Below are 24,141 nucleotides of genomic sequence, written 5' to 3' on the forward strand. Positions count from 1 at the left end.
GAAATGGGCAGAGAGATATAAACATTACTTTGAAATTAGCTACAGGTTTGATGACTGCATGTTGGGGAGAGTTAGCCGATGTGTGGACTGAATGTTTGCATCCCCTCAAAATCCATGTCAAAACCCCATCTCCCAGGGTGATGGTATTGGGAGGCGGGGCCTTTGGGAGGTGATTAGTAGGATAAAATGAGGTCATGAGAGTAGAGCCCTCATGAATGGGATTAGTGTTCTTATACAAGCCCCCAGAGTGCTTGCTTCTCTCTGCTCTCAGATATGAAGATATTGGGAAGACAGCCATCTTCGAGCTGGCAATCCTCTCAAGGATACATTGACATTGAAAGTCTCAGCCTCCAAACCATAAGGAATATGCTGGTTGTTTAAGCCACCCGACCCACGGTAATTTGTTACAGCATCCCAGACTGACGAAGACAGTGGAGAATGCCTCTGAGTTTGGCACTGATTGCCTGGAGAATGCTGAAACCCAGGGAAGTGGGCAGCCCAGACGTTTACTCATTTAATCCTGCCAACACAGTAGGAGATAGAGTCTACATATTCCTCGCTACTTAAAAGGTAAGGAAAAAGAGGCACAAATAATAACAATGACAACAAAAACAACAATAATTTGTCCAAGATTCACACAGAACCCCCTGGAGGCAGAGTGAGAATTTATACTCAGGCAGGCTGGCCCCAGAGCCCCTGCTCATAACTAATATGTCAGATCACCTTGCTTATGTGGATCAGTTTTTTTCAACTGTGATATGAGGGTACTGTGTCCAGTAACTTATAATTTCAAAACACTTCACTGTAACGGAATCATTAGTCACAGGCCTTACAAACCACAGAAAGCTACACATACAAAAATAACTCGTTAGGTCAAGATAACCAATAACGTTTTTAAATATTATACCTGCTGGGCCTTTGCAATAAAATGTCTTTTTATAATTCTGTCTGGCTACAGAATAACTTCATAATCCTGCATGATGCTGGTGGCTCCCATGTTGGACAGCACGGGCCAAGAGATTTTAAATTACTTGCCCAGACTCGCCCAGGAAGCTCGTGGTGTGATCCGAGCTATAGTATGGGACTTTTCCTTCCTATCCAACAAGTCCCTCATGGAAGTTTAGAAGCTTCTCCTTTGGTGCCCAGCTGTCTATCCGTACTTATAATATCTTGTCAGGTGTTCCAGCCTGCTCCTGAACATCAGCCAGAACCCACTTCTGCTCTATTTTGGCCAGGTAATACCTTCTAGCAACTTCCATTGCCTTCTTGGCATCAGTTCTTACCTGGAAGGGTAGTGGCTAGAGGTGGAAATGTGTCCACATGACAGGTTTTTCATAAACATAGCAGGAGTGGTCAAGAGAATAAAACATCAGGAAGATGAGTAGAAGCAGGTCATTTAATATACCAAATGGGTACTTTCAATGTCTGTTTGTGTTTCCGAGTCAGGGCTTGTTCTGCTCGTGCATTACAGGCCAATAAATCAGGAGACCAGGTTTTGGGGCAAGAAATAGTGACTTTAATTTGGAAAGCCAGCTGAGAAATGATAGAATAATGTCCTGGGGAACCATCACCACAAGTCAGATTTCAGGCTCTTCTTATATTAAAAATGGGAAGTGGGAATGCTTGGTTGTTGCAAACTTGGTGTATGAATTCTTTGTTGTTAGAATCCTTTGTTCTTGCAGCTCTTCACCTGGGTCACATCCGTGTAAACCTCCAACAAACAAATGTTATTTTCTATTCTGTAACTTGTTATCTTTATGTGAATAGAAAAGTGTTAATATCCTTCAAAGTCAGAGCCTTGAGAATAGGTTCTCCTGTATATTTCAGGCTCTAGGCAACATTGTTTTACAAAAGGTGCAGAACCAACAAGACTAAGCCTAGGAAACAGGGCACAGGGTTAAAGTCAAAGGAACACATCTAATATGGAGTCAGATTTTTTCTTTCCTATTTCAGTAGCGCCATGGAGAAGGCAGTTTGGGCAGCTTTTTGTAGGGTCCTGGAGGCTTTCTCTCTCAGCCTCTGTGTGCCTCTGTTGAAAACCCTTCATAGCTATCTGGTGTGCTGTAAAACCACTCGGCCTGTTTTGCCCTGAAGATGTGTTCTGTTTATAACTGATCTCTACTTCTTGGAAAACAACTCAATAACAACTCAGTTGGTTTTCCACCAGCCATGGGCAGGGGTGAGGAATAGCACTTTATTATTTTATAAAAAAAAAAAATAAAAGAAGTCTTAAAACAGCACTGGGCACATAGGAGAGAGTCAATAAATGCTTCCTGGCTTAAATCAAAATTGATGGCTCAGTGATTCCATGGCTGCTGTATTTGCTGAGCTTGCTACTCCTTTGCTCCATTACACATTTTCTTAACTGAAAAAGAAATAAATGCATGTGGTTAAAAAAATTCAAACAGAGCACAAAAATACACAAGTGAAAGAAGTTTTCCCTCATCCTCTCTTATTTCAGCCCTCCCTGGAGATGCCACAGTTTACAATCCTTTCTGTGTTTTCCAGATAAGCTATGCACATTCCGACCTATGTATGTAAATTCCTTTAAATTATTACTTATTTTTAACTTAAAGGGATTTAAATCCTCAAGTGTCTTCTGCCCTGGTAATAGAAAAGAACAAATCTGACTCCATATTAGATCTGTTCCTTTGACTTTAACCCTGTGCTCTGTCTCCCAGGCTTCATCTTGCTTGTAAAACAATGTTGCCTAGAGCCTAAAATATACAGGAGAGCCTATTTTGAAGGCTCTGACTTTTAAGAATATTTAACACTTTTCCATTCATATAAAGATAACAAGTTACATAATAGAAAATAACGTTTGTTTTGTTGGAGGTTTACAGGGATCTGACCCAGGCAGATAGCTGCAAGAACAAAGGATTCTAACAACAAAGTATTCCTACACCAAGAAGATTGCAACAACCAAGCACGTAGGAAAGGAGCCTGAATTCTGACTTGGGGAGATGGTTTTCCAGGACATTAGTTTGACATCTAGGTCTACAGAAACTTTCTATTCCATGCCCCAACACCTGGTCCCCCAACTAACTGCCCTGTCCTGCAATGAGGAGAATGAATTTGGACTCAGTAACACTCCTATCTTCCTAGCAAGCTGGGCACTGGAAATGAGGGCAGCTATCCCACACCCAGGGACATACTGTTTGCCCTTGATGGTTCCCCGAGGGTGGGGTGTGGTTTACCCAGGAGGGATGGGGACTATGCACCAACACTCAGGCAGTATGCTCCTTCTGGAATCTGACTTGTACCTCCCGCTCCCCGCCAGCACAACACCTGGGACAGTGGACCTAAGGCAGAGATCTTGCCTGCCTGATTCCCAGCGTGTAAAAGGGGAATATGTACTCTTTCCAAGGTAGTTCTGAGCAACAACACCTGAGGGTGCTTGGTTCCCAGAGCAAAAGGAAACCCAGCTCCGCTTGGGGGCAACGGGTGTGATACCCGTAGGGGTCCTGCAGAGGCGTTGGGTGGAGTGCTGGACCAGGGAGGTAAAATATGAGCTGTGGTCCTTGAAGGGTTAGAGAAGTGTGCAGAGGCAGGACTGCTGCCTCCTTCAGGATGCCCCCAGAGTTAAAACTATTTCTCTCCATCACTGCTACTCTCCTCCACCCTCCAGACCCCTGCCTTCTCTCTGCTCCTCCTGTCCATCTGTCTCTCCCTCCACTTTTCCACTTCTCCCCTCCTCCTCCCATCTTCTCTGTCCCTCGCTTCCCCACCTTCTCTCACAGAACTCCGAGAGGATCGCTGGCCCTCCTGCACATGCGCAGTCGGTGCCAGCTGGAACGAGGGTTGGAAGCTCCAGCTCCGAGCCGGGGATCGGCCCCAAAGGCTGCTCAGCTCTTTCGCCCGGTAGGAATTTTCTCCTGCCCTGGCGCCCCGGCCACAGCTGTCCAGGGCCAGGTGTGCACCTGCCGCCTCTCGCCCCAGCTGGGCTCCCCTCAGTCCGCGGCTGGCGTCCCCTTCCCCTCTCCCGCCAGCGAGTCCTCTCCTCCCGGGCTGCCTCTCCTCGGCCGCCGGCCCGTCCCCGCCCCTGGGCGGGCTGTGTCCCGGGCGGGCGGGGTCTGCGGACCCGGATGGGGGCGGGCGGCTGGGGCTGGGGCTGGTCTCCGAGCGGTCCTGAAGCCCTCGTCCCCCCCCACTTTCCCTGCCCCGCGACCCCGGGGCTGCCCTCCTCTCCCTTTCCCGATCCCTGAGGTCCAGCTCAGTGGCGTCTGCGCTGCTCCCCCGGCTGAGAGCCTCCGGCTGTAAAGCCCAGCTTCTCCTGGTGGAGTCGGGAAAAGGGAGCGTCATTGCTGAGCGAGCTTCCGTCTCCTCCCTCAGTGTTTCTGCCCCAGGTAAGTACCTTGAACACTTTCACGTGTTATGATGGCGGTGCTTGATGATGTCACTGTTTTTATAGTGAGAGGGATTACAGTGTTGAAAGCAAGGCTTGGTTCAGTTAAAAATGAGCTGAAGGCATGAGGCTGTGACATCCTCCATCCTTCCCTCTCCCAGGGTGAAAAGTGTGACCGTCGATCTTAAAAAGATAGTTACAGTCCCTAACTAGCCCAGCCCAGCTAGGGTGTGTTAACAGGAACAGCACCACCAGAGGCTTTGGAGACTCAGGGACATTGCAGTCCTAAAGAGCTCCTGGCAAAATTTGGTTTGTTTTGGTTTTTTTGTTCTTAAATTGTGGGGCAGACTAGTTGTATAGAGGGAAAAATAATTGTCAAGAAATATTTTTTCATTTAACATCTTTATTGTGATATTGTTCACACACCATGAAGTCCACCCACTTAAATGCTACAATTCAGCAGCTTTAGCATATTCACAGTGGTGCAACCATTAATATTCCAGAACGTTTTCATCACTTCAGAAAGACCAGTGGAAATGAATGACCTATCCACCCCTTCCCAGTGCTGGTTCTAAAGAAGTTTCTTGGCTGTTCCTGACCATAAATTATCTTGTTACCCATAAAAAATCTGGTAGGAAATCTAAACAGAATTGTATTGAATCTGTCTGTCAAAGCAAGAAAAATTAATGTCTTTATGGCATAAATTTCTTCTACCCATGAATATATCTCGGACCCTATATTTCATATTTCCAGAGCCTGGCCCATGGGAAGTCCTCATTAATTGTTGGGTTTGTGAATGATGAGATTCTATACATCGTTAATTGCAACTGAAGCCTTTCACAGAAGAGAAAATAAACTCACTGAAGCCAAGTGACTCTCTGATGGTCAGAAAGAGTGACAGCCAGTGCTGGAGTGATCCAGTGGACTTGGTTTTGTAACCAGAATTCTCCAGCACCTACAGCTAAGGGGATCAGAGAATTCTTTTATTTTTTCTAAATGGCGTTGCTTTTATTTTTACTTATTTTTTAAAATAATTTTTTATTGAAGTGTAGTCAATTTAGAATGTTAGTTTCAGATGTACAGCAGAGATTCAGTTATGAACATATGCATATGTATCTACATATGTTTTAGATTGTTTTTAATACAACTCATTACAAGAAATTGAATATAGTTCCCTGTGCTATATAGTAGGTCCTTGTCATTTATTTTATATTTATTAATGTGTATCTGTTAATCCCCTTTTTCCTGCCTGCTAAGCACAGTTTTCTTTCTATGTCCATGAGTCTATTTCTAGCAGCACCGTTTTTGCTAGTAATATATGCTGGTTGGCTGCTTTCAGTTTCAGTAATTCCACCTTATCTGTGGGCATTTTCCTTCTGGTGGGCCTGTGTGTGGTTTGCACACATGATATAAGAGTTGTGTATTTGGGAGAACTCCAGGCCTCGTGTAGTGCCTGGTACAGAGCGCTCACTGAGCTGATGCTTGAATTGGGAAAAAAAAACATAGTAAATGTTGGAATTTCCACTATGGTTGAGACTTCCAGGTTTCTATAACCTGTTTAGCCCACCTTAATGTTGGCTGCACCCATACTGGGTAATTTGGTGGAACTTCATGTTTTGGTGGTGTAGAGACGGGGCCTTGTATGCTTCTTCTCTTTCCGTTTTCTAAGACTCATTCTCCTGGGCCTTCCAGATCCTCCCCCAGAAGTGCCCAAGGCTGGCTTGGTGCTGCGCTGAGGAATTATTTGTTAATAAGGCCCTTTCCTCATCTCTTCTGAGCCTCCATTTCCTTCTCTGCACAATGAAGACTTAGACTAGAAAAGTGCTTTTCAGTTTCTTTTAAGCCATGTTTCCTTTGAGAAACAGAAAATACAAATCTCTCCTCCCATTCAACATATAGATTTTGACACATCCTCCAAGGAGTGACATAGATCTTTGTGGAAAATTGAAGTGATTGTGATTCCAGGTGGCACAGAAAAGACTCTTTAGACATTTATTGCAGGGAGAGGGCAGGAAAGGGGCAGTATATCCCACTTTCTAGTGTGAGCACTGGAACAGGGGCTTGGGTTTAAATACAGTGTCCGACGTGGCCTCTCTAATCTTTTATTTTTTTTGCCTCTCTCTAATCTTGCACAATGTGATAAACCTCTCTCCCTCAGTTTCTTAATGCGTCAAGTTGGGGTTATAATAATTTAAGTCTTTTGTGAAACATTATACACATAAGACATTTGTTTCTCGGTAGAAACAAAACCTGCGAGAGAATCAGGTATTTCTTTAAAAAAAAAAAAATCTTGTCCACAGCACTCTGTCTGTGTCTATTTTGAAGTTCCTTGAGGGTGAGGGTTGGGTCTAAAGTCCATCGTGGGACAGGTGGCCCATGGGTCTCTGTGCCCCAGATTGCCCCCTCCTCCCCAGTCCTCTTCCTCTCATTCCAAGATGACGTTCCCTAGTAGATTTACACAGAGGTCTTGTGGAAATGGCTTTTCATTTTATTGTTTCACCAAGAAGGGCTGCCATCATGATCTCTGTGGTCAGATTTTGGTGACCTGAAGGCTATGCAATTTTGTTTATCTATTTAATAAAAAGAAAAAAATTACAAGTACAAAATTAGACCTACGGTGGTGGCAGGGGCTCTTGAAAGTGGGGACCATTAGCTTTGTTAGCTTCAGGTGCAGGGGCCTCTGGCCATGAGGACACATCATTGTGCTCTGAAGTTGGAGGGACCAGTGGGCTCAGTGGGAATGTTTACTGAGTGTATTTCATGGGCTAGGCATTGTCCTATTTGTACTGTGTGTTCCTTATTTAAGACAGTGAGCTCATTTAACCTCAATAGCCTCTTTAATAAATTAGACTTTTTATTATGAGATATAATGTAGATTCCCATGTAGTTGTAAGAGATAATATGGAGAGGGCCTACGGACTTTTTGCCCAAATTCCTTTAAAGGTTCCATCTTGCAAAGTTGGGATACAATTCAGTAATGACTCACTAACCCTTTGAGGTTTGTGTTATTGCCCTCATTTCTATTCATGATTAAACTGGGGTTAAGAGGAGCACACAGGCCTGCCCAGGTCAACCATGGTTAGTGTAGAGTCGGGTGAAACGTGGGCTTCGGATTTCCAGGCAGTACCATCATGATGCTCTGTGGCAGGGAGCAGCATTCACTTTGCTTGTTTATTCATTCATTCAACAAGCATTTATTGAGTAAACTCTGTGGGTCAGATGCTATCATAGGTTTATCTGATTCTTCAGCAGTATGGAGAATCCAGTAATGTTTCCTTCTTTTTTTTAATCTGAGAAAATTAGCTCTGAGAGGTTATAAACCCCCCAAAGGAAATATAGCTCATAAATGAGGGATAGTAAATTTGTACAGTTCCTTCTTCTTATGCAGGTGGTACCCTAAGCATTTTACATTTGTAAACTTCCATAATCCAGATATATTCTTGTAAGGCAAGGATTTTTTTTTTAATTGAAGTATACTCATGTTTACAATGTTGTGTCAATTGCAAGGTGTTTTTTTTTCTTGAATTTTGAATTCAAAAAATATTTTTTGAGTTGGGTAAATAGGTTTATTTATTTGTTTCATTTTTTTAAAATGAGGTACTGAGGATTCAACCCAGGACCTCATACATGCTAAGCATGTGCTCTACCACTGAACTGTACCCTCCTCCCCAAAGCAAGTTTTCTTATCAAGTATTCTGCAGCTTAGGAGTTCAAATAAATTGGAGTTGAAATCCAGGTCTTTTGATCCTACTGTGTTTCTTTGCATTATATCCTGCTGAGGGGTGTGGAAGCAGTTCCTTTATTCATTCCTTTATTCAGCAGTTTTGAGCACTGACTTTGCATCAGGGCCTGGCTAGGTGCTTGGAAACAGAAAACAAGAAATGGCCCTTTTCTGCAGAGGTCGGAAGCCTAGACCAAAAGCTGCGTAAAGTGATCTGAGCTGCGGTAGCCATGTGCAGACGCTGAGGACAAACTGTACCCCCAGCTTTGCTTGGGCTTCCCCTGCCTTCTGACTGGTACACACCAGGTCACCGCAACCAAGTGAGGCCCGCAGCCCGCAGCACAGTATGTACCTCAGTCTCCTCTTCCCTCTCGTCAGGGTCTGCAACATGAACATCCCTGACTACGTGCAGTGTGCTGAGGACCACCAGACTCTCCCCGTGGTGGTCCAACCCGTGGGGATCATCTCAGAGCAGAATTTCTTGTGCATCTATAAGCGAATCTCCTTGGTGAGGCAGATCAGCCCGTGCGGCTCGCAGTGGGCACTCTGTATCCACTACAGTCACCACTATGTGCCCGAGAATGGGTGGAGTGACTTCCAGGCCCACTGCAAGGTCGTGGGCCTTGTCACCATTACCAACTGCCTCTTGGCCAAGACCTTCGAGAAGCTCCACTTGCAGAGGAGCTGTATGGCACCACGCTCTATGACTCTCGGCTCTTTGTGCTGCATGGGGAGGAGGCCGAGCAGCCGCGCACCGACGTGGCCTTCAAACTACGAGGACTGCAGGGTGGTGGAGAAGAGGATCGAGGACTTCACTGAGTCTCTCTTCATCATGCTCAAGTCCAAGTGGCTGGACGGTGCATCCGACAAGTCTGGGGACAAGATCCTCCTGCTCTACATCCTGTTTGAGAAGGAGGACTTCATGGGACTGGACACAGAGAGCAGGAAAGTCTACCTGGATGCCCGGCCACCCTGGCTGTGTGAAGCGTTGCTTCCCTACATCCAGAAAGGGATCAGCAAGGAGGAGGCCTGTCTTGTAGCCAACGCGTGAGGGAAGTGCAACCCGCCGGTTTTCAGATGTTTAAAAGTGAATCCGCCTTTGTTTCAGAGAGATTCTTTTAGGGTTATTATGGACACTTACTCCCGCTTTTCAGCCAATTCCCCTGGTGTGACCCCTGGAGTTGCTGTCCAATAGAGTAGCCAAAGCCACTGATGCTAGCAGAGCTGGGGAGGAGGCTGCTCTGAGCTGAGATGTGCTCTAGGTCAAATGCACATCAGACGCTGAGACTTGTCTAGTAAAAAGAATGTAAACTATCTTGTTACTTTCTTTATTGATTACATGTCAAAATGATAGTATTTTACATACAGTAGAATAAGTAAGATATGTTCTTAAAATCAGTTTCTAGGGTTTTTTTTGGGGGTTTACCTTTTTAAATGTGGCAACTGGGAAACTTTCTTTACATGGCTCTCATTTCATTCCTGTTGGACAGCCTGTCCTGGGACAGTCTCATTCCTTTGCTTATAGATGTCATACTGAATCCTGAGACGCAGAATGAGGCGCTGGTTGAGCTGGGGGTGGAGCCAGTGTCTCCTGCCTCCCAGGTCCAGCACCTGCACGGCTCAGGCCCTCTCTCCCTGCCTGACAACCACCATGCCAATTTAGGACAACAGAAACACTGCCAGGGGCTTCCAAATGAGCTCCTTATGCAGGGAAAGGCGTGTCACGGAGCATGGGGCACAGCAGGGAAAGATTCGTCCTCACTTTGTCCCTGTGATTAGGTCAACGGACCCACTTTGCCTTGGAAGTGCAGACGAGCACTTCTGGGCTGCCTACGCCCCCACCTTCTGCTCTGTTTCCCTGTGTATCTATCGAGATGTCCCTCGGGCAGGAGAGGGTGAGATGCCTTTGCCGAGAGGTTGTCCCCCTTTGCTGGGGAGAGTGTGGGAATCTGTGTCCCCCTGGCCATACCACCTCGGGCCTTGAGTCTGGAGAGGGCTCATGGCAGTCCCACAGGTGACGGTCGGAGGACCTCGCATGTGCTGCAGGGCCCGATGTGGAGGAGGTGTTCTGCGATTCTCTGTGAGTCTAAAATCAGGTTCTACTTTCTGGTTGTTGGTAAGTTGGAGGAGAAGATGCCAGAGAATTGATAAAAAGAAAGTCCAGACCAGTCCTGTGAGTGACAGGCACAGGGGACCCGAGTCCCACCTGCTTGTGGTGCCTGGCGGGCTCTGGATGAATTTTCACTTCCTCCCCGGACATACCTCTATGGCTTAAGGGGCGAGGCATGTCGTGGCCATGACCTGTACTCGTCCTCACAGGGCCCTGTGATCTACACGGCTTTCTCCCCTTCTGCTTCTTGTAGATGAGCTGGCAGATGTAGTGGCCTGGGCAAAGCTGAGGGCACAGATGCCAGCACCGTGCCACTCCCAGGCTGGCTCCATTCCCGTCACCTGTCACCTCCTGCTCAGTCCCCAGGCGTCAGTCAATGTAGGTGCATCGGTGCAACGTAAGCAGGGACCACCTTCTCCCCCTGGACAAAATGGTGGGTGAGCAGTGGAAGCCTGGAGCCCTGCCCCAGCCCCCTGGCCAGTGCCTCCTCTTTTGTCACAGGAGGCACTGGTGACATGTTTGCTCAGCAACTGCTTGGCTCTGAGTCTGCAGACCCACCAGAGAATGCCAGTTTGTTTTTGCCTTTTGAAGTCTGTCCTTGGGATTTGGCGGAGTAGCTGGATATGTGCTTAGCCCATAGTGGTTGACACTGTCACCATTGTTTACCCAGAACCTTGTGTACCAGGCATGGCTCTCGGCATCAAAATACAGCAGCGCATTAAACCTCCCTCCTGGTGGGTCTGTCTGTTTTGGTACCGTAAGGGCTCAGCCAGCATCTGAACATCAGTGAGATAATGCGGCCAGTGAGCTCGGGTCAAGTACGTTCTCCTCCAGTCACTTTTACTCCATTGTTGCTTTTATTATTCCACAGTCATTAATTTTTTAAACAATGCTTTGGTGTAGGAACAGAGCCTAATTCTCTCCTATTACTCTTGGTGGGAGTGAGTAAAATTGTCCAGCTTGAAATGCGACCACATTTTGTAGCTCAAAAGCTGTCTACACCCATCTAGGTGAAGTTTAGGTTTGGGGCACTGACCACGTTGGGTTCCCCCATCAGCTCCGCTCGCCTCAGACCCCTGCCTTCCCTGGAACAATAGGTGAGGGTGGGTCTCACCGTCCCCTCATCCCTGTCCTCACCAAACTCACGTAAATTCTTGTAATTGCTGTCAGTTATTTTTGTTCTCATGTGTTTCTAATTTTCACTGTTCCTCTTTTCCTTTTTCTATTTCCCTTTCTATCTTGTACTGCCCTGTGAGCATGTTGTTGAGTCTGAAAAGTGGGCTGTGCACACCCTGCATTGGAAATAGCCAGATTGTCCTCTGTGCTGTCCCCATCGCTTTAAAAAGCAAAAACTTAACAGTTGCCTTGATCCATATATTATCCTAGTCATCTTTTTATTTTCTAGTTTTTTGGAATATTTGCTTTGTTAGCACATCACCCACTGGTGTTTGATACCTGTTAAAATCATTGCTTTGAGGAACCAGTTTGGTCCGCCTTATGTTTGGTGACAAATGCGCCCATATTAAATTTGTTTGATTGTTTTGAAGAAGTGAGATGCGAATTGATTTAGGCGGCTGCTGAGGGATTTTTTTCATGGAGTATTTAAACTTGGAAAGTCAAAATCTGCAGCATCTTCCTTGATTCTGGCTTTTACACAAATGTGCTTGGCACGAGGTTCAGGGCTGTCACTGTGTGACGTGCGTGACGGAGCTTCCTGGCCGGCGGTCACTGGTGAGAAAGTGGCAGGCTCGGGGGTGGACAGCTGCAGGGGATGCTGTTGGAGGAAGCAGTCACCAGTGTTTTGTTTTTTGTTTTTGCATTCACCTTCCCCGTGCCATTTACTTTACTTTGCCTTCATAGAGAGGGAGGAGCAGGTCTAAAATCCATGCCACTCTTATTTTCCCTTTACGAGGATGGTTTTTCTGAGTATCAGAAAAACATGGCCTTCTCCTAAGTAGCTGGCTCACTTTGATCTGGTGGACACAGGGACCGCTAAAGGGGACCGTAGCTTCCTCTCTGCTCCAGCCAGTGGGCATTCAGAGCCGGGTCTGTGGTTTGCCTCAGCAGCCGTGCAGGCCTCCCTGCACCAGCCTTTACTATTAACCCATGTTGGCAGTAAATAGCTGACACCGTGTCTGTTGCAGTTCACGTCAACCACTGACGGCCGTGCCGTTGGTTTGCGGTAGTGAGTCTCCAACACCCCAGTCAGCTGTGAAGTGACCTTGCATTCTCACCCACACCCTGGTTCTTCTCACCCGGGGGAAGAGTTTGGCCACCACCGTCATGCTGGCCATGAGACCTTGTTTCTCCTTTCATGCCCTGGTCTAATTGTGGACACTTCATCCTTCACTGACTTGGTCTCGCTTGAGACAGGCCAGACGTTCTGAAAGAGTCCATCACATTCTGGGGGGGAACAGAACAGAAGAATCGCAAGTAGGAGTCTAGGCTATCTGGGTTGGCAAATGCAGGCTGGGATCTGTGAAGACTGGGCTGCGCCCTGAACACAGGCCTTTCCCGTGGCTCCCGAGAGCCCAGGGGTCAGAGTGAGAACAGCCTTGCCTGGGTTCCCCCATCCTCATCTGCTCACTTGCAGGTGTGTCTGCTAACTAGGAACTCCCCCAAACCTCGGGCCGTTCAAAGTTCAGACCACAGGAGAACCTTGAGTCCCTTCTCCAGGGCCTCCTTTGTGAGAATCCAGTGCCTTCTGAAGTGACCAGCGGCAGGAGATGCCTCCCCCTCCAGGGAGCCCTCTTCGGAGGACTGTGACGCACTGCACCTTGCTGTGAGCTTGTGGGGTTCCATCCGTGGTCCTTGCAGAACCAGACTTGAGACTGGCTTAGCAATAGAAATGACAAGACTGATTCCAGGGCAGGGCCTGGTGGAGGAACAGGGGAAATTGAATGTGACCTCAAACACCTAGGTGGGTTCTGGGTCTGTAATTAAATCGGGAGCCTAGGAGGTACCTGCCAGGAATCGAACTCTAGAGTAAATGGTGGACATGAGGCATTTTTAAGATTCCATTTGTCATCCAAGTTAGGACTTCAAAGAGGCACTCGGGTCTATGGCCCCAGGGCTCAAGTGAAGGTGCCGGACTAGAGATACACGTTGGGAGTCGTCATTCTTAGCTGGTGTTCACAGCCATGCAGGTGGATGAGATCATCTCGAGAGGTGCAGACTGAGGCTGAGGCGGGGCAGGGCTGTGCCTGGGTTGGAGGAAAGCCCAGACCATGCAGCTTTGGTGTGTCAGTCAGTGGCGTTTGGGATTTTCAGAGCAATGGCATTTATCCTTAAGGGTCTTGGGGGTGGGCAGGGCCACCCAGGAAGAAATCTGAATGGAGGGTTGTGGCCACGCATGCACGTCTTGGGATGATGCAGAGGCTGCATGTTCCAGGAGGGGAACCTCCTCGGAAGATGGAGTCGGAGTGGGGAGTGGGGAGAAGGTAGTCACACTCACCTGTGAGGGAGGGATAGAGGCCTAGGGAGTCTCCACCCTAGCGGACTCTCTTTCTCACGAACAAAAGGCCAGCAGACAGAAGATTTGAGGTGAGAAGGGACGGGCGCTGGGAGAGGAGCCAAAGTGGAGAATGGTGGTTGGACAGTTCTGGAATAGTCTCCCTGCAAAATAGAGTTAAAAAAACCCAGATTCTTAAGAACATTGATAGTGACGTTGGAGAAGATAGTTCTTTTTCTGGCCTCCTAAGGGTAAGGCATGTATCCGGGGATACACAGAAGAATCGGGCAGTCTGGTCCGGGGGCTTGACCCTTACCAGGGGGAACAATGCAAGTTTAAAGGGGGAGAAGGGCAGCGGAGGGAAACTAGCCAGGCCTAGTGTTAGGTACCAGTCGGCCGCACTACTTGCGTGTTGCATTCACATCAGTGCCTCCCAGGTGGGCGGTGGCAGCCCCCTTTTGCAGATTGGGAAGTCTTCTCAGAGGGGTTAAGGAATTGGTCCGTTTAGCGGCTAGTAAATACCGTAGCAGGATTCAAGCAGGTCCTTGTCAGACTTCAAGGGCATGTTCTCTCTATTAATTCCGGTACCTCCCTGTTGTACCTGGATTGGTGAATTGGGTCAGTTTTGGAACCTTTCACAGAAAGTACGATTTAAGTGCCTCAGGGCTGTGTCACAAAGCTCAGTGTTCTTTAATGGTTCGGAAGCACCGCAGTGCTTTTCGCCCCACAGAGGTAAGGTCTTACTCCTTTGATGATGACGTGGTTGCAAATGACGTACAGGTGCAAAACCAGACTTAGCAGCTTCTGAAGGGAAACTCTCCAGTTCTCCCTTGATAGGCTTTCTTCCACGGGATGTAACCTCCTGCAGCATAGGTCTGAGCTTTCCGTATGGAGTGAGGGTTTGTTATCCAAAGTTAGCAAATAAGTGTCAGATGGAGAAAATCGATGTTAACAATTTATTTTGGGGTTTCATTAGACAAGATGCACTATCACTTAATGGCCCAAATAACGTAGGTAATTGAGTACAGAACATTGCATTCCTTACTTTCTAATGAGAGCTGTCTTGCAACGTAAGGTTGTCTGCTTTGGAACTTCAGCTCAGCCACTAGGGCGCCTGTCAGTGTGTTGGTGTGATTGTATTTACACAGTGCATGTAATCTGGGCTTCCTCAGCCCCAAAAACTCCACTGCAGAATCATAGGCTGTAGCCATCACTTAGTTATACAAATACTTCAACTATATGATACAAAAAAAAAAAAAAAAAAGAGAGAGAGAGAGATTGCCTTTATCAAAGTTCCTTTGATTTTAACTGCAAACTGGTGTTGAGCAGCTCTGGTTTCCTTTGGATATGAATATGTACATTTCTTTGCATGTAACTTGGATTTTAGACTAGAACACCAACCTCTTGCTTTCCATGAGCCACAAAAATCATAGCCAAATGACATACGTATTAAACATTTTATTCTTTTCTTCTGAGACAGAATCCTTGAATTTGGGGACTTGGGCTGTGATTTTGCTTTTTGCTCTTCCCACCCCTTTTATCGTCTCACTCCTTTTTCCCACGTGGCCTCCAAGAGTTCATGGTCTCAGAGGAGCAGGTGGACAAACACCAGTTGGTCGCCAAGCAGTCCTGCTGTAGAGGGAGCCCAGCCAAGATCTAAAGGACATCATCAGAGAGGGCTTCCTTGAAGAAATGAGCTCTACATTCAGTTATGAGGACAGAGTAAGAGTCAGCCAGGAGAAGGAATCAAGAGGGTGACTCAGGTTGCAGGAGCAGCCAGGGTAGAGGCCTGGAGGTTTGTGGTGTGGGGACTCGGGGAGAGTGCACTGTGTGGTCCAGGGTGGAGGGTGCCCCTGCTTGGGAGGACCCTGGAGTGGGCCTAGGGATGGAGGGCTTTGGAGGAGCTTGGTTTTTTACTAGAACTGACACAGAAGAGGCAGTGAAGGGTGTCAGCAGAAAGTGACCCTCAGGAGAGGTACTCCTGGTTTTGCTTCTGAGGTTCTACAGAAAGAAGGGGTCAGGGTGGGCGAGAGCAGCTCTGCCCGTCCCTTTGATACCCACCCCTTCATTCATTTATTCATAACACATGCAATTCTGAGTGTCCAGGGGAGAGAGGGTGGACTCACAGTAGTAAGCAAAATGTATTGCTTCTTGAGAGCTTAGCAGTGTCAGAAGTTGTCTTAGCATAGAATGTTCTAGGAACACAGCAGGGGCACCTAACCCAAAGTGCAGAGGTTCGAGGGAAGGAAGGCTCCCTTGACAAACAGTCAAAATGAGCCTGGAGGCAAGTGGGAAGTAGCAGCAGGTCAGGGGGCACCTGAGGTCATTGGGGACCTGGGTACTGAGGTGAGGCTGGGCGAGCAGGGTCGGGGGTGGGGCTAGAACTCTACCAGGGAGCCTCTGAAGCGTTTGAATTGGGGGTGATGTAATCAAATTTGTGCTTTGGGAAGGCTGTCCTGGCTCCGTGTGTGTGTGTGTGTGTGTGTGTGTGTGTGTGTGTGTGTGTGTGTGTGTGAAGCGGGGAAGAGGGGGAGAGTGCCACCAATTGGGAGGGTCATTAGAAGACCATTCACAGGCTGGGGGGCCACCAGTGGGAGAGGGGCGTCGAGGCTGCTTGGGGACGGCAGGGGCAGTGTGGATGCCGGATTTCCTCATGGGGAGGGCTTATTAACGGGGACCCCCTAGCGGCACCTTGTGGCTGGAAGAAAACGTATGCAGCCAGGTGGACTTTTCTCTTCACTGCATTGTGTGATGATCTTAGCTCAGCCAACATTTGGAACAGAAGAGCTAAGTTTCAGGGTAGCCCAGGACATTGTTGAGCTCGTTCCAGTGAGATCTGATAGGATTTAGGCTTGTGTTGAGATCTGCATGTTCACTTAGCTAGAAATATCCCGTCTTTTGGATTTCCATAGGGGTATTTATTCTTGATAAAGATTGCTTTCTTGGTGAGAGGAAATTTAATACAGCTGCTGTCTTTCTCAAAAAAAATCTTATCTTTTAAGAAATTTAATATTCAAAAGAATAGCAAAATTTAAAAATGATAAAGTAAGGCTTTGGTGTAGTTTCTTTGGTTTCTGAGCTAATGTAGGGTTAGAGCCTTTGCATTACTTAAATAGCACATCCTTGTCAGTATTTAAAGAGCTGTTAGTGAGCGCCCCAGGCCCCACTTCTCAAAGCATCATTAAATCTTGCTCTGAAATAGTGAAGTCATAAAGGTCTTGTTGGCAGAAGCCAAACAGTTGGTTTATAATTTGCAGCATAGCACCCTTTATAAAATAATAATAGGTTCAAAATTAAGAAAGTGGAAGATAATTGATTTTTTTAAAGCTGAAACATAAACTTTCTTGTGTTAATGATGCAACTGGAAATTTCGAAAAGAAAAATCCTACTGTAATATCATCTACGTGGAATACATATATGTCTATCACGTTTGCAATGTAACTGCGCAGTGGTTTTTGAAGTCAGGACCATTCCAGCTGAGATACTGGCAGTGATGGTTGCTGGTTTTCAATGGAAGACCCTAAATTTGCCTTCTTAGATTTATTCTTTTCTTTTCTGTTCTCTCTCTCTTTTTTTTTTTTTTTTTTGTAGTGAGAGGGCTCAGTAGTGCTTTGCCAGCATGATTTTGGGGCCATTTGGGGGCAGATATCGTGCACAAGCAGTGAGATATTTCCATGCATTTTAATTTCCGGACATCACCATGGAACTTGTTGGGGTTTGTGCCTGCAGGCCGGGATGCTGCAGGACTCCCTGGTCCATCACCGTTATGTCTTGGAGCTGCTCCAGTCAGTGAATGACTTTCTGTGGCTTGGAGGTAAGGTGATCTGATGCAGATGATCAGATGTGTAAATAAGTACTGTTACTTGAAATAGAAAACCTATCAAAAATGGCTCTAAAATACAGGATGAGGGAGGAGAATTGGCTGAGCTGCTTGCAGTGGGGAATATTCTCAGGTGACTCCCTCATTGTGTCTCCTGTCACTCCCCCCCCAGCCCTGCACGGCAGTCATGCTGAAGCAAGCATGCACTTTCTCAGAAACACGCTGAATTTCCTTGTGCCTCTGTTTGTTGGCTTTTTGTTTTTTTGAAAGCACATCTTGCCCTTTGCTTAAATGCCATCCCTGCCTAGTCACCTCTTACACTCATTCTTCTGGACGTCGTCCATACATAGCTGCTGAATGGATGAACAGAATATAGTATCTCCATGTAGTGGAACATTATTCAGACCTAAGAGTGAATAAAAAAGAAAAAATAAATAAAGGGGAATATGAAAAAGGCCACCTGCTCTGGGAAGTCCTCCCTGACTGCTCAACCCGCCCTTTTCCCTTTGAAACCCAATCACTTATTCTCCTCTCTACTCTTTTTGATAGTACTTACCACCTTCTAATAGACTTTAACACTAAAAAAAAAAAGAGAGATGCTGATACCACTTCAACATGGACGAGCCTTGATAACAGCACGTTAAGTGAAAGGAACCAGACACAAACGGCCACATATTGTTGACTTCAGTGATCTGAAATGCCCAGAATAGGCACATGCAGAGGCAGAGAGCAGGTGATGGTTGCAAGGGGCTGGGTGGAGGGGGTTTGGGGAGTGATTGCTAGTGACAAGGGTGTTCTTCTGGGGTGATGAAGTGTTCTGGAAATAGATGGTGGTGAGGGCTGCACAACCATGAGTGTGCAGAAGACTGCTGAGCGCTGTCTCTGGGAGTGCCTGTGGTTGGGGTTGGCTTTATTTTGTTCTCATCCGTGAAGAGTCATCTTGTGCTGAGGCCATTCTACTCCTGTGAGTGGTGAGGCTCAGAGACTTTGCAAAGTCATGTGTTATTTTCCCCCTTGCTGAGTGTAAGCAAAAAGGTTTAAGCCTGAGAAAGTGCTCCATCTGCAGAAATGTCTTTCAGTTTTGCATCGTGTAAAAATCTTGAGAGATTTTTAATCGTTTAGGACAGTCTGTGGGGGGAAACAGCCCGTGAAGCCTGGGTGAGACTGGGAAGAGCCGCGCTTCCATCCCTGACAGGGGTGGGGATTTCACCCCCGTTCAGGCAGTGAAGGGCCCAGACCCGTGAGCGGAGTTGACAATCGTGAATATTTACGTGTATCCGCTGCTTCATCTTGGATATTAATTTCAAGCTGAGTCAGTTTGTGGCAGCAGACTCATCCTACATCAGGAATCTATAGTATCTGCTCTTTGAGGTGAAGACCTGACAGACTTGATTATTTAACAGTCTCCCTTGAATTGATATCTCAGATTCCTTTGTCAATAGTAAAACAGCAGAAATATAGACGTCCTTTAATGCCGATGTGACCTGGAGCAGGTTTAGTCTCTGTGCCTCAGTGGCCTTAACTGCGGGTGGGGAAGATGATAACAGTGCTTCCCTCAGAGGGGCTGGTGAGGGGAGAGTGAGGAGCACAAAGGGAGGACTTACATGAGATGCTCATGAATGACAAAATTTAGTGCTCTCAGCCTGGTGAGGCCTCAGGGGCAGAGATGGCCGAACAGAGCAGTCCTAGCCGGAGCTCGATCCCTGTTGGCAGCTGTTATGATCAGTATCACCACTGTGGGTTATCAGGCAGTTTTAAGACTTGGTAATATGAATTCATGAATAATGTTAAAAGATTAGACAACTCAGATCCGGTTTACATAGTTCTCAAGATTTCCTATGAGAAATGGATATTTTTTCCCCATCTTAAATCTGAGTTGAGTCTCTAAAAAAATTCTGTATTCCTCCATCTGTTTGATTTAATTCTCCATTTCTTGAAAAAAAAAGTCTTTAAATGGAGTTACTGGTGTCTGAACTGAGGGTCTCATGCATGCTGAGCACATACTCTCTCAAGTGATGTATAATCTCCCCCGTGATTTTTTTTAAACTTTTCTTTCTTAGTATTCAGAGGTTAGAGGCCTCTAATTCTTTTTCTGGAGACATGTCCATGAACCTGTAAATCTATAATTAGTGGACAAAATTTGGCTTATTAAAAAATTCTATAAAACTTTCTGCTATCCATTCAAAAGGAAATGCTCATTGACATAAAATGTTTCTCCTTTATGGTGATTTCTAATTTTTTGTCTGCCTTAACTTATTAAAAGTAATCCTCATCATCATAATGACCAAGCTTGCTCTGAGTGGACACCTCCCTAAGGCTAAAATGCTTTCCTCATGTTTTACCTCATAGCAGGTGTTTAAGGGTAGGTATCAGTGTCTCCTTTTTTGCAGCTGAGGGATTGAGAGATGGGGCAGCTTGTCCAAAATCTCACGCAGCTGGCGCTGGCAGACTCAGGGCTGGAACCCAGGCTGCACAGGATGCTTTCTCAATGGCTCCTCTGATCAGCCCCATGTTGAGTGGTTTCCGGAACACCTGTGAGTCCATAAATGAATGATTTTAGCGATCTCAGCTTGATGAAGCCTTCAAAGGAGAGACACCAGTGAGAATGTGAGACAGAGTGGCATAAATTGAAATTGTACATTTTCACAAATGTTGCATTCTCAGGCAATGACTTAAAAAGTTTATATTTTTTTATTTTAGTGCTCTGTAAACACTAAAAACAAAACATTAAAAATGATTATAGTGCAAAATAGGAGTGGGCTTTGAAAGTCCAACCATTGCTAATGATGTTGCTTGTTTTTCTCTAGTGGTGCTTATTGACAGAAAAATTTACAAAGACTGAATTGGTTCTATGTAGTCTTAGTATGGAGGAAAGTTTTGTCAGTGAATATTGTAAGTAAAATCTTTACTCTTTTCTTTCCTGATGATGAATATGTAAGTTGTTTTCATGGCTTAAGTACATTTCTTCATTTGTGAAATTTGAGTGATGACGCTTACCTTGTTTGACTGTGAGATGTAGATGCCTTGTTTATGAAGCACCCAAGAGCTGCTTAGTAAAATATGCTGTCACAAGGACAGATAGTTTAGAAGGATCAACTCTGAATACTAAAGAGGGTGGCTTATTTCTGATGCATATTCAATATGCATATATATGAATATATGAATATGGCTTAAAGTAACAAGGATTCAGGGTTTTGTGTGTGTGTGTGTGTGTGCAGTATGAAGGTTTAATGAAATCTGTATCATTCTAGTGAGACAGGGAGTAGTTAAATCACCTTAAGCAGACGGCCTTGAAGATTATTTACACAGAATGTGTGTTGTTACAACTCAGAATTCATGTTGCCGTGTAACCATCCACTCAGACATTTAAATTCGTAGAAATCTGACCAGAACTATTAAGTTTAGAAAAATCCACATTGATCACTTTAAGGGAATAAGCTTCTTTCTTTTGTGATTAAAGAAATTTTGATTTATTTTTCTGCATGCTTAATAGGTTTTAAAATATCAAAACATTGATTTGACATGTCACTTTTTTTAATAGAATAAAGCTCATGCTGTTTTAATGTGCAAATAAGTGTTTTTGTATTTCAATACACTTGTATGATTTCCTGGCTCTTTGAGAAGTATTTTGCAAGATACTTAGATTGTCTACTGTTGGAAAAATACAGACGTGACTTTTATGAATAGAGGCCTAGTACAGATCTGTTGGTTTATGCTACAGTGCATGACATGAGGCCTTCGGAGAGACAGCTTTGCTGCTGATTGCCGGAAGGACAGATCCCAGATCTCAGTCTCCTCTCCTGTAAAATGAAGTGGCTGGACTGGATTCTTTCCTCTTCTAAGATGAGTTTCCATGAGCCTGTGTCTTTTGTTTATATTCAAGAGTATTAGCAATGTCAGATTAAATACTGAATACCCCTCCCTTCCCCGAAGCAAACTGCAGTATGTGCTACATAAGCTTTTAGTTATCTGATTCTTGTTTCTGATTCAACAGGCAATTTTTGTGTTGCATCTTTCCCGGCAACCTGGAAGGTCTTTATAGCCATAGGAGGCGCTGTTGCACCTTCATACAGTCTTAATTTTCCTGTTTGTAAAAGAAGGCTTAACAAATATTTTTTTGCTTTGATTCCTTTGCTTAGTGCTTCAGAATAGCACAATGTCCATTATGTCTGTCTACCTGGAAAAATTATTCTGCTTATATCTTTGTTTTATTCTGTCATCTCACTGTGAACATTTCAGACTTGCTGTGCAAACAATGGCAAAATGGGTGTTTTATTCCAGTATTAGCAACCAGTGAGCAGGGCTTTTATAAAGGAGCTAGAAGCAGCCCCTTGAGCACCTTAAAGCTGAAAAGTGTACTGAGTTCCCTGAGTATTGACCTAGCCGCTGTGTGTCATTTGGTGGGAGGTGATTTTGTACATATAAGAAGGGGTGTAGTGATTTGACTTGGGTTTGCGTGCACGCGCTGACACTGAGCCACGTGAGCCTGAGTCAGTTTGTTCTGAGTTTCTCCCTCGTCTGTGAGATGGGGATGCTCGTATATGCTTTGCAGAATTGTGAGAATTAGAAATTATGTAAATTGTTTAGCACAGTGGGAATGTCAAAGGGCTCATAAAGTTTAGCTCCTGTTTTGTATGAAGCCATCATTTTACAGTCTTTGGCAATTACTAAGAAACAGGAAAATAAGAAAAGCTGGTTTTATGATGAAAGATATTTGAGGAGGTTCCATAGTTCCTATACCCATAATTTAGCATCAGCAGAGTCAGGACCGTTACACAGTCACCCTGAACCAATGTTAAGCCACAGAATTTTTTGTTACTTCATATATATTGGGGCTTAAGGGGACCCAATACTTATACACATGTTTTCTCCAGCAGCCAACTGAGAGATGACACAGAATAACAGACAGGCGATAAATGTCTCCTTTATTACTGATGAAGCCACGTTCTCCATGAAATTCAGGGTTGTGGGAAAATGCGTGTCATGATACTGTGTCCCAGAATTAGAGACTCATGCAGTCCCAGTTAGCTCTGGGCCACAGCGAGCCTTCCCTTAAGATGATCTGCCCCATCCTGCACAGGGCTGCCCTGCCATGGAGCTGAGCATCCCGGGTGCTTCCCAAGGGTGGCCAACACTGGAGGGAAAGGAAAGGTTTCATATGCCCTGCTTGTCTCTCCGGACTCACACCTCAATCTGTTATTGTGAGGAGTTTTAGCCGTTGGCCAGGGGTCAGGGGTGTGAAGGGAGAAGCACTCTCCATGGACCAGAGGAGTGTGGAGGAGGCATCCCTTCCCTCAGTTTAAACAGGTGGTGGGATGCAAGAGAAGGGTGCTCCCCAAGAGTTTATAAGAGGGGAAATAAGGATTTACTTTGGGACTCAGACTAGCCATGAAACACAGAAGATGATTAGTAGGGAGACTTGTAAATCACTTTCTTATTAAATTCACATTTGTTGAGCACCAAAAATGTGCTACATTCTTTTCTGAGCGTTTTACAGAAATGAATCCTTCAATCTTCACAACAAGTGAGTAAGGGAGATTTGATTGTTATCCCAGATTTACAATGTGGAAATTGAGGCACAGAGAGAGTAAGTAAGTTGGCCAAGGTCACAGAACTAGTAAGTGGCAGAGCTGGTATTTAAACCCTGGCTGTCTGGTTTCCAGGCTCCCAGGGATGGGCTTTGGGTGTTTAGAGGTATCTGCATCCCTGGATCTCTGTACTTCTGTGCATCACTTAGCCCAGAAAGGACAGGGAAAGGAGAGTTACACAGGTGCTCACAGTCGTGTCTCAGCCACTGTCCACGGACAGTGCACCGTGATTGGCGTTAAATGTCTTCTGGGCAGCAGATCTGTTCGTATAACAGAAATTTAGTCCATTGAGTTAATCTAGAAACCCTTCCTGCTCTGCTTCTGTCCATGGTTGCCATGTGACTGCCTGCCCGTGATTGGGCCGTTGAGAAGAATCTGTACTCATAGTTGAACTCTTATATTTCAGTCTGGTTCATAGTTTCACATCTCCTGTTACATTAATAAATTCAATTTCTGGTTTTCTTGCATCAGTCTCTCATGAGTTTGGTTAATGTGACATCAGTTCATGGGAGCCCAGGGTTGCTGACGGTATATTTTCTGAGCATGTTGTGGCACTTCTACCCGTGCGGACCTGGGTGGAAGATTTCCGCCTTCTGTACTGATTTCCCCGAACAGCAGGGTCCTCTCCCACCCCCGGATGTGAGGCTGGGAGCTCTCAGAGTAGGCCATTCAGTGGCCAAGTCCACCAATCAGAAAATGATGAAGTACTTGGAAGTGGGTTTAATAGAAAAAAGGGCTTCCAGGTAGTCCGATGGGCTGTTCGAGTCCATTTGGTGAAAAGCTATCCACTGTTTCTGGTTGAGCTGCTTCTTTGCTGTTGAAAAGTCTGGATTACATGGAGGGATTTTAAAAAGTAGAAAGGTGTGATTTCATGTGGTACATCCACACCGGTGAGAAGTGATGGATGACCGCCTGTGTGAGGCATAGACAGAGTCTTACAAACTTCATAAAACAGTTTTAAAAGCTCTGCCATCTGAGTGCACTTCATATACGGTCCAATTCATGACTGGGCATGCTGAGAGGGCAAATAATTGATAATGGCTGAAAGGACATGGAAGCATCAAAAAGGTCTCAGTCATGTTCCCTGTTTAAAGGATGTGGCACAA

At 45.7% G+C, this 24,141-nt stretch overlaps 1 long non-coding RNA gene across 1 annotated transcript in view; it reads left to right on the forward strand.

Moving 5' to 3' along the window:
• LOC141576904 (uncharacterized) overlaps positions 1-24,141 on the forward strand; it is a 46,759-nt gene that overhangs the window by 10,469 nt on the left and 12,149 nt on the right. Inside the window, exons 4-6 of the long non-coding RNA XR_012505318.1 lie at positions 411-570; positions 3,629-3,861; positions 4,207-4,346. This is a non-coding gene — a long non-coding RNA (uncharacterized LOC141576904). The remainder of the gene's footprint in view (positions 1-410; positions 571-3,628; positions 3,862-4,206; positions 4,347-24,141) is intronic.

Source organism: Camelus bactrianus, unplaced genomic scaffold (genome assembly GCF_048773025.1).
Source record: "Camelus bactrianus isolate YW-2024 breed Bactrian camel unplaced genomic scaffold, ASM4877302v1 HiC_scaffold_44, whole genome shotgun sequence".
NCBI classification, from domain to species: Eukaryota; Metazoa; Chordata; class Mammalia; order Artiodactyla; family Camelidae; genus Camelus; species Camelus bactrianus.